General features: G+C 38.6%; 1 protein-coding gene across 1 annotated transcript in view; it reads left to right on the plus strand.

Moving 5' to 3' along the window:
• The first annotated feature begins 14,463 nt into the window (after positions 1 to 14,463).
• The window catches only part of LOC139759850 (protein mothers against dpp-like), an 88,227-nt gene continuing 85,841 nt past the window's right edge, over positions 14,464 to 16,849 (plus strand). Inside the window, 1 exon segment of the mRNA XM_071682354.1 lies at positions 14,464 to 14,502. The gene's annotated coding sequence lies outside the window, so the exon portion shown is untranslated.

Below are 16,849 nucleotides of genomic sequence, written 5' to 3' on the forward strand. Positions count from 1 at the left end.
AAACTGTAGTGGAGTTGTGCATGTTGTTTATCTAAAAAGTGAGTGAGTACTAGGTGTACCTGTCACAGACATGTGACGTTTCATTCCAGAATCAAATTAGTCTTGCTTGTGCCGCAGTACTCAGTTGTAGTTGATAGCACTTTTAATGTTGATTGAATATGTTGCTGTCAGAAACATGGTTAGTTTATAATCAACCAGTTTAGCATGGAATTTACATGCTAGTCAAGAGTAAGAAAAATCAACTGTTCCTCATTAATGGTCCAGTTTTTATTTTTAACAAATTTTAATTAGAAATAGCTGAGGAATGTTTCTCTCTGTTTCTCACAGTACAAGCCTTTTCAAACTTTGAAAGTCATTGTTTTGCAAATATACTGTAAGCCATGGCTCATGATCCCCACAGAACAAGGAAGACAGGGAAAGAGAAGTGAAGAATTTCCTACAGGGAAATGCCAGGGAGTTTTACTGATAAGTCTTAGATATCATTGTCCTTTGCATTGGCTTCTGGCCATTTTGGTGATGCAAACTTGTGCATGGACTACCATCTATTACTGTTGATTGATTACCTATCTCCTTTCCTATATTTGCAATATTTTCATACATATTTTCCATTTGGTAACCAGCTTCAGCTTCATATAACATATATGGTGTCTTGGATGTAGTCACTTGAAGATTCAGTTGCATATTGATTTCTTGGTTTATAGTGTAGATAGAGTAATAGAGAAAACGGTTATAATGAATTGTAATCCATTCTCTGCAGCCTACTGTAGATATAAAGATATCCCATGTGAGGAGGGATTTTGATAAATCAGAGGGCTAATTATTTCATATTTTGACCTGAAATCGTAAGTAAAAACAAGTATAACATGTTCTGGTAACTCCCATAACCATTTTGTAGAAGGGTCAAAGTTTGTTTGTATAAGTGTCCTAGTAGCATTGCTTGAGGCATGAGTTTTCTCCCTTGTTTTCCTATTTCCACTTTTTTATTCCACTCATGCATGTGGGTTCTATAGTGTTTGCATTTGCACAGATCAGTTAGTTTGAATATCTTATTTTTTTCTGGAATGGGTATATTTGTTTTTCCTGAATACGTATTACCATTGACACATATTGGAACATTGCAGAGATCTTCCCGGGAAAGTTAATTCAGACCACGTTTTCTTTTATTTCATTATGGAGGTCTTAGTTGTCTTTCTAGTATTTATGTATTGTATAGAGTGAGTGACTACAGAGAAAAATTATATTTGCAAGAAAAGTTAGAGGAAAAGGCTTTGATTATTTCGTAAATACTGTACACTGTATCCATCTCCTGAAACATTTGATGATAAGCTATTTGTTGGTTTACTTACCTTCTTTCTCCAGTGTCTTAGGTTGAGGTCAAATTTTTTTTTCATCATTATTACATGTGTACATATTTAATTTTTCAATATCATGTGGAGAGCCACTGCCAGCTGATCTCCTACATCTGCTTTTGTCGCCTATTTGCAGTGTCGGTTCTGTTTTCAGAGTTATCGGCCATCAGTTTCTTTTTTCACTGTTTCTTCTTCAAACTATACCTCACAGAGTTTATTAGACTTTTGTATAAGGATATTTACTGTCCATACAATATTTACATCTCAGGCTTTAGATGGGCCTGCAGGTGCTAAAGATGGTCAGGCAGTGAGCAGATATTGTACTCTCTCCTCCAACACTTTGATGGCTACTGACCCCTAAGCTCATTGTCTAGCATCAGTAACGTGTTGCTTTTATTTCTTTGTACTGTCGCCATTTCTCTTCCGACAATAGCTTTGTTCAAGATTTAAGAGGTTTTTGCTATAATTACACCACTAAGCTAGTGTAAATATTTTTGGTTTGTCACAACACCCCTTATTGAAAAGGTTTATTTGACATAAAGTTCAAGTCATATAGTAGGGAAATTGTGGCTTTGAGGGGAAGTGGGAGGCCACTGGGTTTCCCTTTTGATTATATAGAAAACTTGAGATTTGATGTGGGATTTTTTATGCCTGTGAGGACCTGATGGGTCCTCAGTTTACAAGCAAAGACGCACAAATAGCCGGGAATGTTATCACCATCAAATCGTGTAATTTTTCTCTTTGTGACTGAATTAGTGGAATGTAGAATTAGTGGTGAATCATAGGAGTAGACATGGTTGTGGTTCTTATACTATGGTACCTTAAATGCAGATACCTTTTATATACAGTAGATATATAGTTAGATATAAACCTTCATTTTACTGTCCAGTACTTCATTCATAGATTACCTGTTTGAAGTATCATCCAAAAACTGCCAGTTACTTTATATTTTTTAATAAATGGAAACTCAGAAGTATTTCTTTCCTTCAAACACATATTTTGTAAAGCTATTTTGTATTTTTTTAAGTTTGGAATACCTTTGATATCTCCAAATAGGTTTATGCAAAGTTGTTAGTTCAACTGAAGAGTGGAAATTATAATGGAGAGCTTCTTACATGGCTCTCATCTGTTTCACTTGCTTAAATGCTAGCCTTACTTTTACTCTGGAGGTCAGGGTTTCATTCTCAATATGAAGTATTTCTGTTGTATGCAGTCATGCATTATAAACATACTGTACTCACAAGCCATGAGATACAGGTTTGAACCTGCAGTCTTCATGGTATTCAGGTCATTATTTACTATGTCGTGCAGAAGGCTGATAACACGAATCATGATTCTGATGAGTAGATTTTAATGCACAATAAGAGGAAGGTGGTTTAAAGGATGTTAAATCACCAATGGTATATGAGAGAGAGATAACTGAAATTAAAAAGCAAGGAAGCTACAGATGTCAGTTAGTTGCGTTTGATATTTATATGTACTGTGTATTGATATCCAACATCAAGATTTTTGAATTTATAACAGGTTTTATGCATGCAGCCAGTACGTCAGACACCTTATGTATCCACATACTAATGTGTTATAGACTACCTACAATATATGAAATAATTGCCAAAGAAATTTTGTCCTTACTTGGGTTATCATGTATTAGGTAGTTGGCATTAATTTATACTGTTTAGAAAAGTTAAGGATTACCAGAGGAAATATATTAGCTAGATTACACAACAGGAAAGCAGAGAGATTTTAGAATTAATTGTCATTGTACAGTTAATGATATTGTGAAGATTTCCTACACTCCACTGGGAATGTGGCAGAATAGAAGAGTGATTAATGGAAAAGAAAATCTTGAGATAAACCTTATAATTCTTAAATATTTATTGAAATATATTCTGCTGGTAGGAGACTTTTATAACAAGAGATTCCTTGTGTGTAAGGTCAGTGTTCATTTTTATTCACAATGAAAAACCAGTACATTTGTATAAGTAGTTGTAATGAATGTAGCAATATATTTATTTATTATTGCAGTGAAACGTGATTTCATGAAAACGTTGTTTATGATGATAATAAAAATATAATTTTGGTAATAGTTTTACAGAAGCATTTTATTCTTTATTAGGATATTCAGCAAGGACATCTGAGTTTCCATTTACATTTTCTTTTGAATAGGTAAAGTATTTTGATGTTGAATTCCTTTGATATTTACAATGACCATTCAGGACAGATTGAGTGTTATAAAAAAGGACTATATTTTTTTATTTCATTAATATTTTCATAGCAGTCAGAAACATTATATTGCCCGTCTATTTTATCCTGGAATGAGCTATAATAGGAAGAGCCTTGAAATACTTTTAATTGGATCAATATTTTGAAAACAGTCAGTAACCTTATAGTACCCATCTTTGTTTAAACCTGTAAATATACATATCAAAAGTAAGCAGTAGGGTATTCTTCGATAAAGGATTATTGTTGAGTACATTATGTTGTTGTAGAACTTTTAGTAAATTTATATTCTTTTGAATTAAGTTGCTGTTTACCAGTTTTATCTATTTGATATATTCTTTATATGTTCCAATTGTTGGATTTCTCTTCAGATATTTTACCCTACCAGGGAAATGTGTTTTTGTAATCTTCATATCTTTTTCCATATGTGCATACCATGAGTGAGGTAGTGTCAAGAACAGATGATGGAGCCTTGAGAGGGAAAAATTCTCACCTGGCTCCTTGCTCTGTTCTTTCTTTTTGAAAGTAATACAGGAATGGAGGATTTCCTGCTCCCACCCTTCTTTTTTGCCTTTATGACACACACAGAATACATGGGCAGTATTCTTTCTCCCCATCCTCATATCTTTTTAGATTATTATAATCCAATAGATTTTAAGCAGGAATTATAAGATGTGCAATTTATCAACAAGGAAATACTGCTTAAAAGAAAAACATTAGGTGTATGGAAATGAGGACAACATTTGTATTGGCATACAGAGCTTGTAGAAATGAAACTTGATTGGCGGATAAATCAAATATGGGTTTGGCAAACGTGTTTGAAGACTTTCATCCTTGTACTATGATACCAACAGACATAATTTTGATACCAGCAGATGCAGCTTTATTACCAATGGACACAACTTTGATATCAACAGACACAGCTTTGATATCAACAAACATTCCTTGAATCCCAAGAGACAGTTTTGATTCACTTTACTGAATAAACATTGGACCTATTGAACCTGTCCATTTTATTACAAGTGCACCTACCATCAAGATAGCACACCCAGAACCTGTTGAGCCACACACACTTATCATCATCATGTGACATGCATATCAAAACTTCCTAAAAGGTAAATCTAGAAGGTTGTACTTCCAAATATGGAAATACTTGTCAAAAAGATGTAGATTTTATGTGGGAAAATTAAACATGACCTGCTTCTTACTTGACTGTTGAAAAGTCACATGAGGGATTTATTCATATCTACTGATGCATTACAAGGTGTGTGGCTTTTTTATGGATTTACATTTAATTTATTCATAGTGAGGGGTTTCCATTTTACCTCCAACCTTGTGATACTGTGGTTCATTAAAAATATCAGCAGTTTCATGGGTTGTGTGTGGTGATTCTCCAGTTTTCTTCTTTTAGCTAAAGATTGGTGTTGAAAATTTGGATGACAGCATTCACACTGGTCTGTATTTCAATTAATGGACTTATGGTGTACTTAGACGTCTTATGCAACAGAACAGATACCTCAAAGTTCTGTGGTAAAATAATTCATATGAATCAATCTTTCAGAGCTTTTAAGTGTTTTCCCTTTTTTTGACCATATTTCAGTGTGTACTGATTTTAGCTCACATTTGCATCATCTGATTTATATTTTCCAGTTGTAGATGTCATGTCATAAAAAAATCTACATGATAACTGCCATACATATTGGTATGATACTGTCTTCAGGATTTGAGTATATTTACATAAATGAATTTATTCTTTTCTTTGTCAAGACTGGGAGGTTACTATGAGAAAGAGAATTTATAAATCTCTTTTCTTTTGTAGTTTTAACAGTCGTAACTTTAGAAAAGCAGGAAACAGATTTTTGAGGTCAAGAATATTTAAGCTATTTAAAGATAATTCATCTTAGACTGCCAGTGAGGTACAAGTTTCTTACCAAAAAAATTTTAGTAAAGGAATTTTGATTAGTTTTAAGCATAATATAATATTAAATTTTGTAAGAAAAACATAAAAGTTTACAAAAATAACTACTGTGTTCATTATGTAAATACACATTAAGCAGTTTGTCTTTATGAAACATTCATTCCATGTGAATAAGTTTATGTTATGGTCATTATGTTTGTGTGATAACGTGTTTATACTGAAAATAAACCTCTGCATATAGAAACTGTTTTCCTATCACTCGGATATTATAAAAAGAAAAGTGTAATTGTAATGGACACCTCATGTAAAATTGTAGTCTAAATGTCAGAAAATATTTAAGGTAATTATTATAGCAAGCTTGCACTAAGGAAATAGGCATTACTGACTATTGATACCCATCACTTACTTTAGACACTTCTGATCATTATTCACAAATGATTCTACTCCTCAGTGAGGTAGTGTTAGGAGCAGATGAAAAATAGCCTCATTTACATACAACCACATCTTATCTGTCTTGTGAAATGTGTCGAAACCAGAGCGTATCACCCACATCCACCACTTTGTATGCCTTGGTGTATTCCACTTGTAGTATGTAACTGCCTGTGTATCACATTGATCCAGTTCATGCTATCTCATTCATGTCTCCCACTTTTCTTAATGTTCAGGCTCCAAACAGGAATGTCAGTTTAGGGATTTTGCTAGATTTAGAGTACTTTCCATTTTATTTAGTGACATATTTTGGTATATTAGCTACTTTCCATTTCATTTAGTGATATCTTTTGGCATTTAGTTGCATGATATAAACTTGGAGAATTTTTACAGAATTTTAGTGCTAATAGCTACCTACAAGGATACCACAGGGAGATTCCATTTGAAGAACTTATAACCCTTTAACAGTGCTCATATTACCTCATTCTGATGCTGATACTGACTGAGTGTTCAGTCATGTGATCATTGTAATATCAGAGCAGAATGAGTGTTATGAGTTTTAGATCAATCTTGGTCATAAGATATGGGCTTCAGTGATGGAAAATGCTGCCATAATTACACATTACTTAAGAGTTCACGAGAACAAGCAACATCCAGTAGCACCAGCTAGGGAGAAGTAACTCATTGGGATTTGAGCGGCATGGAATGATAAGTGGGTATTTCAAAAGATGTTTTATGATAAATATTTTGCTCTTTATTTACATGTGTTGTCATCTAAAATGTTTTTTTGCCTGCAAGTCTGAAATATTCATTTAATTTTATGCTATTTAGAGTTCATGCTGAAGCTTTCATTACTTGTATGTATTCATTATTTAAATGTGCAGTTGATCTTTTAAATAAGTGTACTTTTCTATTCTTTGTGTCATTTTTACCTTATTTTTGTGCTTAGTATTTTCTTAACCACTTTTAATAAGTAAAGATGGATCTAGTGACATTTACAAATATGAATTAGCTACTCTACCTTCCATTTACCCCATATATTTGTGCACCATCCACAATATCTCTCTATCAGTTCTTTCATACACTTCCTCTCTCTCTTTCAGTGGTGTTCACACAAGATTTTCACAGAAATATATGGTCCACGTAGTCACTGAAGCCATGTTCCTCCTGTTCAGTTAGATGTTTTTTTAATGCTATCCCCACTTCATGCTGTTAGTCACCAGTCCCCCATATACCAGGTATACAAAACAGACACATTATGGTGTTTCAAACATTTACTTTTGTACGCCTTTCCTTTATACAAGGACACTATACAAGCACTCTTAGTATTCCGATACCTCCCTTTTGCCATAGAAGTGTTGAAATTCCTTTCCAGTCAGTAGCACTCCTACCCTTTTTTTTAAACTTTTTTATATTTCTATTCACTCCTGCTATTCTAACACCCTTCTTGTGCAGGACTTTTAGTACCTCCACTTTTTAACATACAATTCACCATGATTTTTTCATTCTGCTTACCACCATGTTCTAAACACCCCAGTCTTCTTTCTGGAGTCCTCATCTTTTTCATCATTTCATTGCCTTATACCTCCAGCCATTTTTCCTTGCACTCCTTTCAATCATTCACATTTCACTGCACAGGCTGCTTGCTTTAGGAATGGTGAGCATGTGGGTTTGCCTCAACAATGGTGAGCTAACGAGCTCACTTTGGGGAGGGTGAACTTGTGGGCTTACCCTGGGGATGGTGAGCTATGTAGGTTTGATTCGGAAATGGTAAGCATGGGGGATGTTGAGCATATGGACTTGACCTGGGATGTTGATCATGTGGGCTTGCCCTGGGGATGATGAGCAGGTTGGGCTTGCCCTGGGGATGGTGAGCTTGTTGGGCTTGCCCTGTGGATGGTGAGCATGTTGGCATGTCCTAGCAATCTTGAGCATGTCTTGTCCTAGGGTTGGTGAACATGGGCTTGACCTGAGGATGGTGAACATGTTGGGCTTACCCTGAGAATGGTGATTATGTTGGACTTTCCCTGAGGGTTGGGCTTACTCTTGGGATGGGTGCAGTCAGTGTGGTTAACGCCTTGGGAGACACGTGGATCAGGTGACTAGCCTGGCTTGTCTGAGGCAGTTATTTAACTGGCTGGTCCAGCACAGCCGTAAGAAGGTTTCTGCTATCGTACATCATGGTTTATGTTTTTTTTTTCGTGTGGTCTGGGTCTGTCCTGTGACCTCCTGTCCTTTATCATCACGATAAAAGCCATTAAGGACGATTAATTTTATTTCTTTGTTTTCGAGATATACAGGAAGATCTTTTTCTTGTGGAGTCTTAGGAGGGTCTATGGAGTGTAGGTATATACAGTGTACTGCGCTACCTGTCATTTCCTTGCATTTCCCTTTCATGACGGCCTTTCTGACCTTACCCTGCACAGAGTGAAGGTCGCCACAGATCACACAGGTGTAGGGATGGTGAACACAGTTTCCATGTGGAGTTTTGTTCGGCGCACATGGAACAGGTCTTCATTCTTTCGTTTATGGGCAGAGGTTTATTGTGTTGTTTAGTCTCGTAACGCTCTCAGCATGGTGTGAGGGAAGTACATGTCCTGGTTCAGTTGGATGAGTGATTTTAGGGGAGTTGCCCCCATCCTATCTCGTACAGACACCTACAAGAACAGTCCTATGCCACCTCCAGTGAACATCTTCAATAATCAAGACTGCTAACCCAATGCTTGTGAAAGACTTCGTTTTAACTCCCTTTCGAGGTTCGCTATACCCTTGTTGAGTAAATATCTTCGTGTACCGTATATTTTCACACTTTGGCTGCAATAAATACGATAACCCTCTTATAGATATTATCATTATCAATACCAACGTATGGCATTTTGTCATAATTCCCAGATATAGGTTTATTGTCAATGATATGGCAAGATCGTGGGCAGTGGCGCGGCCGTTACGACGGAGTGGAAAATATGGGGTAATCCTGCGCCGCTACAGAACGCCATTGTGCTGCTCGTCTCTTTACTGCAATTGGAACGATTGAATGTGCGATATGTTCAGCCAACCACAGGATATATCTGGTACGTACGGATACCCAAGGCATATTTAGATGCTGATTTGTAGTTCAGGTTAAATTTCGATCATTCAGAAACATTTGTGCATCTTATTTATCCATGTATATGTGTCTGTCGGTATGTACATGAGGTCTGGTCGTGAGCTGAGTATGACCGAGATGAACAGGGTGTGCTGAAATGGTTTTTGGATTTATGGAGAGGATAAGTGAAGGGAGATTGACAATGAGGACTCGCGTGGGAGAAGTGGAGGGAACGAGGGTGAGGGGTAGACGGAGAAAGAGATGGGAAGTATCAGGCCCTGTATAGGGTGTGAGATGGAACAAACTGTATGGTATATCAGGGACCACGTGGTGTCATTAGGCTGAACCATGGTATATGAAATAGTCAGAGGAACAACCAGAATGATTTGTGGGGCTTGGCTTTGGAGGGGAAGGGGCCTTTGATTTCTAAGCATCATACTTGACAACTAGACAGTGCTTATAAGCAGTTGTTTACTTTTCCTGCTCCTTGCGCTACCTCGCAACGCGAGAAACCGAATTAGCATTATATATATATATATATATATATATATATATATTTTTTTTTTTTTTTTTTTTTATACTTTGTCGCTGTCTCCCGCGTTTGCGAGGTAGCGCAAGGAAACAGACGAAAGAAATGGCCCAACCCCCCCCCCCCATACACATGTACATACACACGTCCACACACGCAAATATACATACCTACACAGCTTTCCATGGTTTACCCCAGACGCTTCACATGCCTTGCTTCAATCCACTGACAGCACGTCAACCCCTGTATACCACATGACTCCAATTCACTCTATTTCTTGCCCTCCTTTCACCCTCCTGCATGTTCAGGCCCCGATCACACAAAATCTTTTTCACTCCATCTTTCCACCTCCAATTTGGTCTCCCTCTTCTCCTCGTTCCCTCCACCTCCGACACATATATCCTCTTGGTCAATCTCTCCTCACTCATTCTCTCCATGTGCCCAAACCATTTCAAAACACCCTCTTCTGCTCTCTCAACCACGCTCTTTTTATTTCCACACATCTCTCTTACCCTTACGTTACTTACTCGATCAAACCACCTCACACCACACATTGTCCTCAAACATCTCATTTCCAGCACATCCATCCTCCTGCGCACATCTCTATCCATAGCCCACGCCTCGCAACCATACAGCATTGTTGGAACCACTATTCCCTCAAACATACCCATTTTTGCTTTCCGAGATAATGTTCTCGACTTCCACACATTTTTCAAGGCTCCCAAAATTTTCGCCCCCTCCCCCACCCTATGATCCACTTCCGCTTCCATGGTTCCATCCGCTGACAGATCCACTCCCAGATATCTAAAACACTTCACTTCCTCCAGTTTTTCTCCATTCAAACTCACCTCCCAATTGACTTGACCCTCACCCCTACTGTACCTAATAACCTTGCTCTTATTCACATTTACTCTCAACTTTCTTCTTCCACACACTTTACCAAACTCAGTCACCAGCTTCTGCAGTTTCTCACATGAATCAGCCACCAGCGCTGTATCATCAGCGAACAACAATTGACTCACTTCCCAAGCTCTCTCATCCCCAACAGACTTCATACTTGCCCCTCTTTCCAGGACTCTTGCATTTACCTCCCTTACAACCCCATCCATAAACAAATTAAACAACCATGGAGACATCACACACCCCTGTAAGGAGCTGAGACTTAACGAATTGTTTTCAATTAATGAGGCAGATTTCTTCCGTTGAATCATGAAGTGTTTTGTAAAGTTTCAAGAAACTAAATTATATGAACTACTGAATTACGATCACCCTTTCTTATATATATATATATATATATATATATATATATATATATATATAATAACCATTCACTTGGAGCCCTCCACTTCAGTTAAATATTCATGATAATAAATATGTATCCTTTACCAAGCTGATTTAAATTTCCCATCACATATTTGATTATATCAGCTGATTAATATTCATTTAAAACGGAACAATATATGACTATTTCAAAGGGAGAACCACGAGCAGGTGGACATTGGCACATTTACATTATTCTCTCAGCCTAATGACTTAACGAAATAAGTACATGATTAATAAATTGCATGGCTTTGCTTCTGCTACAAAATATGCATTTACTTGAAAGTCGTACATTGTAACCCCAGTGTGTGGGGTAATTGATGACAAAACACTGTACATCCGACAGCAACGTTCACTCAAAACATTCCATGTGGAGTAAGATACAGTATCATGGGCTATCTTTCACTGTTAATGATAATAGAATTAGAATTGGGCAATCATTGTTCCGTAAAGCGTAATTAACATTTTTCATATTTAAATTTAGGTCTGGTTCCACTAGACTACAGAAATATCCCGTTTGCGCTATTCGTACTTTTTTACTTATTGGAATCGCGTAAAGCCCACGAGACAATATCCATTGCCATAAAAGAAAATCCTTGGGTCTTGTACCGGTTATTCGTCCAGTTATCTAATGGCTTTGTAGTAAGTGGGCTAGGGTAGGCGTATTCCCTCAAGGAAGTAGAATTCGGAGTTGGTCAGGAATATCTTTTTCAAGTTTGCTGATACTTTAGGTGACTCAGATTTTCTGTTGAAATAAATCACAGAATGACTAGACTATCCCTTCGTTGCCCAAAGACACAGGGTGAACAAGATAAATGTAAGTATTGTATATGTCTCTCCATTCCCTCTGTTAACAACTTTTTGTATTATCATATTATCATCAAGATACGTCTGGTCGTGAGTGTTGATTATTTGTCGCTGAATTTCTAAGTTATGAGTATAGAAAGGTAAGAAAACATTCACCTTATTAGTAAGAACTGCTTTGACTACTAGGTCAACTTGTTTGTTTTTATACGTATACATAAGTTACCCCTAACCTGTTTCAAATTTGTTCACTTGTTCACTGACGAAGACGGAGAGGAGAAAGACTATTGTGTGAGGTGATAAATCGATGTTCAGATCCTTCGCATCCTAACCTACCCAAAGGTCGATGATGGCTGTAGATCCAACATGTAGCATTCTTAAATCTACAGTAAGGTAGAGCATTTGTGGAGGGCTGAAGTACAGCAAGATAGAGTATTTGTGGAGGGCTGAAGTACTTAGGTGAAGAAATTCTCGTTACTGTCGCCTAGTATTTGAAGAACAGGAGGAGGCCACATTGGATCCGATTGGGACTTACTAGAACACTGAGTTAGGGAAGTAACACCGCCAGCAAGTAAAGGCCACGGGTTTCGCGTCAAAGCTAATCTTGGGTTAGATTTGAGGTTAAGGGTAAATTCGCCCTTGGGTCAGCCGTTGTTTAAAATCCTAACTGTCGATCGATTCGGCCATCAGCGACGCACTGGGAATCTGTTAGGAATTTAGCATGTCTTTCTCTCTCAGCTGAGTGGGTAGGTGGTGTCGTGGGGAACATCTGGCATTACCTCTGGGTAACTTAGTGGATCGTCAGTGTTCTAAAACTGCACAGCCTCTTGGTCCTGAGATATAAAAGGGCCATACATTCTGTAAGACCAGGAACGCAGGCTCGGCAAACTAAGCCATGGGTCGTGAAAACAGGACGTTAATGTGAGCCTCCTGCACTCAAGGCAATATTTCATAGTCGAATCATCACTTTCGGCTGTAGAGAGACCCATTAACCAACGTCAAGAACTGGACCATTCTTCAGGCAATGTTTGCGTATCAGTAACTCAGTTCATAGGGATGTATTATGGTCATCATGACGTTATATAAGTAGCGTCATGTGAAACTTGTCCCATCCTACATGTAAAAGTTCTTGTTTTGAAAAAAAAAAGAGTAGCATCATCAAATGTCCTGATTTAAATCACTCCTCTATCATCTGTGAGGTGAATGATGGCCCTAGTTACATGATCTTTCATTGTTAACTGATTTGTTATGATATTTTTTTTTCTATTGTGTTAAGTGTATTAGTAGATGTGTGTTTACGTGCGTGCATCAGCGGTTCATCTGTGTTGTATCTGGTTACGAGTATTTCCCCCACGCTCACTCGATATTACATGTGCTTTGTGAATGAATTGATTTCTTTTTGTGATTCCTGCTGTATTGTGAGACATTGTATTCCCTATGTTTGATGACTATATGCATTGAGAGAGAGAGAGAGAGAGAGAGAGAGAGAGAGAGAGAGAGAGAGAGAGGTCGCTATAAACGTTGAACCCTCCCCGTATTGTACAAATAGCTCTGTTACTTGCAGTTACCTGTATCTTTTACATGGAAACTGTGTATCATTTGTAATTTCGTGTTTCTATTACCTGTTACTTCCTGTATCTGTTAATTGTACCAAACTGTCTTACATTTGTAACATCTTGTCTGTTTCTTATAAATGATAAAGTTTATTTGCATAAGCCTACCTCAGCTAGCCTCATATGTTTGAGTATTTCATTTAATTAATATTACTCATTTCTATATTAATGTCATCTTTTGATAATAAGTATGTTCCTCTAACAACCACATCATTTCGCTTTCCGTATACAAAAGTTGAATAGATTATCTCTATTTGCCCCGTGTCGCCCACATCATCTCTGGCCGTCTTAAGCACGCCCGTGAAAAGCCATTTTAATGTCTCTAACTTTGTAACCTTCTTCCGGTATAACTTATTATTTACTCGTGGTTTTTATTGGTGTATTACGGTCAGGGATTTAATATCATATGGCACCGTCCCTTATGACATGTAAATAGAGGTATATATATATATATATATATATATATATATATATATATATATATATATATATATATATATATATATATATATATACCACATTACGCAGGTGTGTGTGTGTGTGTGTGTGTGTGTGTGAGTGAGCGGTCAAGTGAATGGACCTACTTTCGTGTGTTATTTGACCTTGGTCGAGTGTATGTTTATTGGCGTATGTATATTTATGCCCTTCTGTAACATGTTTAGTTCCCCTGCAGCAACCTTTGGTGCTCATGAAGTTTTGAAGAACATGTGGCTGGCATGCGCATGTTGTGGCCATATATTCAGAGTGCAGTAGAGCCATTGAGGAATATTGTTAGCTAAGGTATTCAGGAGCCTCCCCTTAATAAAAAAAAAAAAAAGTTCGCGAAACATTTTTTGAGCCGCTGAATCTCAAGTCCTTTGCATGTTTGGGTATTTTTAAAGTGTTTTATTTTATGTAAAATGAATTGTTTGTGTCGTGTACTAATGATCCTTTGGTATATTTACACCTGCTAAACCTACATATCAACGCTTTAAGTTAGGAAGTTTACACCACCTAATTTCTGCATAATCCACACATTTGATACATCTATAAACTCATGATTATTTTATTGATTTGGTGGAGGCTATGAAATCTTACGGCAGAGAAAAGAAACTGATGAATTAATTGATGGGAACTAGTTTACAGTGCGGACGGGCGAATCTAGCGAGCGGTGGCTCCGCCCCTGGCTCCAGCATGTCGACCGTCAGTGGAGGGAACGCGTTAATGGAGTATAGACGTTCTGTGGCCGCTCGGGTGTAGGTGTGTTTTTTTTTTTTCGATACTGGAAATGTCAGTGCACTCCAGCATGCTGATAGTAATTGGTGAGTAGAAAAGAACGAAAAGAAAGTTTGTGAAATCACGGTAATCCCAGGGAGCAGTAACAGTTACGTATTTTGCCTCCGTTTCTCGTAGGGAAGGACATGCGATTTCTGTGCTGCCTCCCTGGTGGGATTTGAGAAACATGAAATTAAAGTTTAAACTCGTGTCGTGCAATCTTGCCTTTTTTTTGTACGTGCTGGGAGGTGTGTGAGCCTCGGTGTGGACGATGAGGAGTATCGACGTGGGTCCGGGCGAGTGGCAACTCCTTGCGTGGGTTGCAACTTGATATTTAAACGCTAAAATTAAATACCATCAACGACGAGGGCATATGAGGCCGCGCAGAGCCACATACTTGGTCGACTTCCACCAGGCCGCAGCCAGATCTGCTGCAGCTCCTTGCTGGCTAGCCTGTTGCCCTGCCTGCTTTGCCTGCTTGCCCACCTCATGCCACCTCTGCTTTGCCTGCTTGCTCTGCTCTTCTCCTCCCATAATCAACCCGGCGGTCAAGCAGCACTGCTAAGCACTTCTACCAGGGCTTAGAGTAAGGCAGTGCCTCTTGCTACGTGTGGAACCTGTACCATACTTTGCTTTGCTGTGCAATATTCCACGGCCATTAGTGTCACTGCCATGCTGCACAGTCATTAGTGCCTCTAAGCCAAGCTGCATACCCCTCAGTGCCACATGCTGCATCGCCATCAGTGCCATGCTTTACAGCCATGAGTTTCACTTATGCTGCTCACCCATCATTGCCACCTACCATGCTGGGCACCCATCAGATCCACATTGCCATGATGCCTAGCCACTAATGCCTCACTGCCATACTTCAAAGCCATCAGTGCTTCTGTAAACATAGTCATGTTTACAGTCATCAGGCCACAATCTCAGAACAGTCTTCGGTGCCTCATGCCACGAAACACCAAAATCAGCTTCACACTGCGATGTGCAGTCACTATATACCATTGCTCTGATGTGCCGTATCGCCAGGGGATGCCATAGTGCTCAGCTTCATAGCCAGTGGCCTTGCTGTGCTGTTGTCATTCAGTGCCACATGACCATGCTGCGCATTCAGCGATTGCTTTTCTGCTGCACAGTCACTAAGAGCCGTAATGCTGCACAACCCTGTACCAATACTGCTGCACATTTGCCCGGTACCCCTCAGTAATCATTGCTACACATAGTGCCATATCAAACTAACTTACCAGACAGTTCTATGCCTTACAGTAATGTACTTGCCAGATAGAGCCATGCCCCTGAGTAACCATTTCCACGATGCCATACCCCACAGTGATTAGTTCTACATACAGCCATGACCTAACAGTTACCTCTGTCATAATGCCGTATCCCGTAAGAACCTATGCCACGGTGCCATGTCCCACAGTAACCATTGCCATTGTGCTGTGTCCGTAGTCACCAGCTGTACACAGTACCTTGCCCCACAGTAACCAATGATACAATTACATGTCTCGTAGTAACCAGTGCCACTGCCATGCTTCATATCAAATAATGCCATGCCCCACAGTTACCAGTGTCAGTGTGCCATTCCTCAGTGACCATTGCTCGATGCCATGCTCCACAGTAACTAATGCCTTAGTAACCGTTACCATAGTACCATGTCCTGTAGTAAACAGAACGATGCCCCTCAGTAACCAGTGCCATACGATGCCCAGCAGTCTGTGACAGGTGCTTAGACGGTGTCATATCGTGGTTATCTAGTGCCACACTGACGTACTTGGTTTTAAAGAGCCATTGTCTTTGCATGTTTAGGTGGATAAGTGTTCTGTGTCAAGGATAAATATTTATATAAACATTACAAAGATAGATGTTTGTATAAACAGTAGGACAATAAAGATGTGGGTAGTGAGGAACATTACTGAAGCTAAATCTGTAGCCTAGTGCTGGCGGAATAGAATGTATAGATCGCTGTGGAAGATTAACTGTAGTTGTAAATGGACAACTTTGAACAGTTTATTATGATTGAAGTTGATGGACTGCCGCCATGCCAGTGGTGTGTTTGTGTGTATAGAAGAAAGATTGGACTGATTGTAATGTTTATGCCGACATTTTGTTGTTGTCCTGTTACTGGTGTTAATTAATGCACTCGATGTAAGGGTACTAATTGATGCGCTAAGGGTTTAAGTTTCTAGTGCTAATGACTGCTAATATGCTGATGCAAATTAATGCACTCGGAGTGTAGTTTACTAGTGCTAATTACGGTTTTGGGTTTAAGTTATGGAGCTAATTAATGCACTCAGTTGCTGATTAATGCACCTAGGGTGTTCGTGA

This window comes from Panulirus ornatus, chromosome 34, assembly GCF_036320965.1.
Source record: "Panulirus ornatus isolate Po-2019 chromosome 34, ASM3632096v1, whole genome shotgun sequence".
NCBI lineage: Eukaryota > Metazoa > Arthropoda > Malacostraca > Decapoda > Palinuridae > Panulirus > Panulirus ornatus.